General features: G+C 35.2%; 1 pseudogene; it reads right to left on the minus strand.

Moving 5' to 3' along the window:
- Positions 1-1,030: 1,030 nt before the first annotated feature.
- On the minus strand, positions 1,031-2,064 carry LOC118555995 (small ribosomal subunit protein eS1-like; annotated as a pseudogene).
- Between the last annotated feature and the right edge of the window lie 2,313 nt (positions 2,065-4,377).

A 4,377-nucleotide genomic window follows, 5' to 3' on the forward strand; every position in this document is an offset into this window, starting at 1 on the left:
TACAAATTTCAGAATTATTTTTGTAGTTCTGTGAAAAAATACTGTTGGTAATTTGATAGAGATTGCATTAAATTTGTAGATTGTAGTATAGAGATTTTAACAATTTTGTTCTTCCAATCCATGAGCATGGAATTTATTTCCATTTTTTGGGTCATCTTTAATTTCTTTCATCAGTGTTTTATAGTTTTCAGAGTACAGACCTTTCACCTCTTTGGTTAGATTTATTCCTAGGTATCTTACTATTTGGGGTGAAATTGTAAATGAGACTGTTTTCTTAATTTCTTTTTCAGCTACTTCATTGTTAGTGTATAGAAATGCAACAGATTTCTGTACATTGATTGTGTATCCTGTTATTTAACTGAATTTGTTTATCAGTTCTGGCAGTTTGTGTGTGTGTGTGTGTGTGTGTGTGTGTGTGTGTGTGTGTGTGTGGAGTTCACGCTTTCTATATATAGTATTGTGTCATCTGCATATAGTGAATGCTTTATTTCTTCCTTATAATTTGGATGATATACATATAGTCTGTTTTCTGTGGCTAGGATTTCCAGTACTATGTTGAATAAAAGTGGTGAGAGTGTATATCCTTGTCTTGCTCCTAACCTAAAGGGAAAACTCTCAGTTTTTTCCCCATTAAGGATGATGTTAGCTGTGGGTTTTTCATATATGGCCCTTATTATGTTCCCTCTAAACCTACTTTGTTTAGGGTTTTTATCATGAATGGATGTTGCACTTTGTCAAATGTTTTTCTGCATGTACTGAAATGATTATCTTGTTCTTTTCCTTTCTCTCATTGATATGATATGTCATGTTGATTGATTTGCAAATATTGAACCACCCTTGCAAACCAGGAATAAATCCCATTTGATTGTAGTGAATGATTTTTTTAATGTATTGTTGGATTTGGTTTGCTAGTATTTTGTTGAGGATTTCTGCATCTCTGTTCATCATGGACATTGGCCTGTCATTCTATCTCTCTTTTTTAAACATTACAAATAAGATTTTTTATTTGTTACCATTAAGTGTCTGAAATTTAAACAGATTCTTGGATCTTTGGTTCATTCTGTCAGCTCCTTCAACTTTAACACTGGTCTTATCCCCAGTAGCCTTTTCAGAACTACAACCTTCACCAAGAAGCTCCATGAACTTTTTCAATTTAAACTTGAGCTTCTTCAGCATTTTTACTTTCCTGTCTTCAAAAGAATATATTTTATTTATTTATTTGTTTGTTGAGAGAGAAAGAAAGTGTGTGAGCAGGGGGAGGGGCAAAGAGAGAGGGAAAGAGAGATAGTAGCAGACTCCCAGGTGGACATGGAGCCCAATGCGGGGCTCGATTTCACAACACTGAGATCATGCCCTGAGCCAAAATCAAAAGTCAGAGGCTTAACCGACTGAGCCACCCATGCACCCCACATTTTTACTTTTCTAACAGGACATCATGGAGTGGATAAATAGACTGACAACCCTTTCTGTGTCTTTTCTGATGCTGTTTGGAATCAATTTATTGACCACTTCCTTCAAGTCATTTGTCTGCACCTCTCAGGTCATGATATCCATTATCTTTTTCTGAATTTGGCAGAACTGTTGGTGCTGAGCATAAGAGGTCTTCCAAATCAGATTGTTACATTTTTTCAGTAAAACCAACACCAAATAGACGAAGCAAATAACCATTGGTAGTCTTGACATCAACATGAGCTTCAGTCGTGGTCTGCCATTTTTTGACCATGAAGCACATTTTGTCACAGGTAAGATCCATGCCATGGAAATTAGTCAGGCAGTTTTTTCCCTGGACATCCTCAGTAATTAGGTTGAATTTTCTAAATGCAACTTCATCATTCTACACATCAGCAAGGCTCACTTCAAAAACAATTCCCTTGAGGCCATCATGTGCGATTTTGGTTCCTTGAGTTCTTGTGACTAATGTTTTTTTTTCCCAATATTTCTTATAATGAACATACCTGGTACTTTTGCATCATACCAATCTTTCTCAGAAAATGGATCAACCACTTTCTTCTTGCTTCCCTTTTTGCTGTCTTTCCTAAGGTGCTTGTTTTGGGGGACCACCATGGTACTGCTCAGGGAGCCAAAAGCCTGTAATTCTCTCTCTCTCTCTCTCTCTTTTTTTTTTTTTTTTTGGTGTCTTTATCTATTTTTGGTATGGGGATAATGCTGGCTTCATAGAATGAATTTTGAAGTTTTCCTTCCTCTTCTATATTTTGGAATAGTTTGAGAAGAATGGATATTAACTCTTCTTAAATGTTTGGTAGAATTCATCTGTGAAGCCATCTGGTCCTAGTCTTTTGTTTGTTGGGAGTTTTTTGTTTACTTATTCAGTTTCTTTGCTGGTAATTGGTCTGTTTAAATTTTCTAATCCTTCCTATTTCAGTTTTGGTAGTTTATATGTTTCTAGGAATTTATCAATTTCTTCTAGGTTGTCTAGTGTGTTGGCACATAATTTTTCATAATATTTTCTTATAATTGTATTTCTTTGCTGTTGGTTGTTATTCTCTCTCATTTGTGATCTTATTTGAGTCATTTCTCTTTTTTTCTTGATAAGTCTGACTAGAGATTTATCAATTTTATTTATTTTTTCAAAGAACCAGCTCCTGGTTTCATTGATTTATTCTATTGTATGTTTAGTTTCAATATCATTTATGTCTGCTCTATTCTTTATTATTTTATTTTTAGTTGTTTCCATGCACTTTGTAATTTATTCTTTTATTTCTTGGTTGACCCATTCATTGTTTAGTAGCATGTTATTTAACCTCCATGTATTTTTGGTCTTTATAGAATTTCTTGTGGTTGACTGCTAGTTTCATTGTGTTGTCAGAAAAGATGCATGGGGGCGCCTGGGTGGCTCAGTCGTTAAGCGTCTGCCTTCGGCTCAGGTCATGGTCCCAGGGTCCTGGGATCGAGCCCCGCATTGGGCTCCCTGCTCAGCAGGAAACCTGCTTCTCCCTCTCCCACTCCCCCTGCTTGTGTTCCCTCTCTCGCTATATCTCTCTCTGTCAAATAAATAAAATAAAATCTTAAAAAAAAAAAAGGAAAAGATGCATGGTATGACTTACTTTCCTTCTTTCTTTCTTTCTTTCTTTCTTTCTTTCTTTCTTTCTTTCTTTCTTTCTTTCTTTCTTTCTTTCTTTCTTCCTTCCTTCCTTCCTTCCTTCCTTCCTTCCTTCCTTCCTTCCTTCCTTCCTTCTTTATTGTATTTGGTAAGAGCTGTTTTGTGACCTAATATGTGATGATGTATTCTGGAGAATGTTCCATGTGCACTTGAAAAGAATGTGTATTCTGCTGTTGTAGGAAGGAATGTTCTTTTTTTTTTTTTAAAGATTTTATTTATTTATTTATTAGAGAGCAAGCGAGAGAAACAGCGTGAGAGAGGAGAGGGTCAGAGGGAGAAGCAGGCTCCCTGCTGAGCCGGGAGCCTGATGTGGGGCTTGATCCCAGGACTCCGGGATCATGACCTGAGCTGAAGGCAGTCACTTAACCAACTAAGCCACCAAGGTGCCCGGTAGGATGGAATGTTCTGAACACATCTGTCAAATCCATCTGGTCCAGTGTGTTATATAAAGCCACTGTTTCTTTGTTGATTTTATGTTTAGATGATCTGTTGATTGACATGTGTGGGGTGTTAAAGTCCCATATTATTATTGTATTATATCAATTAGTTCCTTTATGTTTGTTAGTAACTATTTTATGTATTCTGGTGTTAAACCCTTATTACATATATGGTTTGCAAATGTTTTTCCAATTCTGTAGGTTGTCTTTTCATTTTATTGTTACCTTTGATATCCAGAAGTATTTTAGTTTAATGTAGCCCCACTTGTTTTGTTTTTTTGTTTTTTTTGGTTGTGCTTTAAGTCTCATATCCAAAAAAATCCAATGCTAAAACCCATGTCAAGAAGAATTTTCCTATGTTTTATTTTAGGAGTTCTATGGTTTTATTGATGGTTTACATTTAAGTCTTTAACCCATTTAAGGTAATTTTTGTGGGTGGTGTAAGATATGGATCCAGTTTCATTCTTTTATACATGAATATCCAATTTTTCCCAGCACCGTTACTGAAGAGACTGTGTTCTCTCTGTTTAGTATTTTGACTCCTTTATATTAATTAACATTATTTAGAATTAGTCGACAAATATGTGTGGTTTTCTTTCAGAAGTCTTGGTTTTGTTCTATTGATCTGCGTATCTGTTTTTATGCCAGTACCATATTGTTTTGATTACTATATCTATAAAGTATAGCTTGAAATCAGGAAGTGTGATGCTATTTTTTTTTTTCTTCTTTCCCACTTTTACTTTGGTCACTTGGGGTTTTCTGTGGTTCCATATAAATTTTAGAATTTTTTCTTTTCTTTAAAAACTCACATTGAAATCT

The sequence above is a fragment of the Halichoerus grypus genome, chromosome X, assembly GCF_964656455.1.
Source record: "Halichoerus grypus chromosome X, mHalGry1.hap1.1, whole genome shotgun sequence".
Lineage (NCBI taxonomy): Eukaryota > Metazoa > Chordata > Mammalia > Carnivora > Phocidae > Halichoerus > Halichoerus grypus.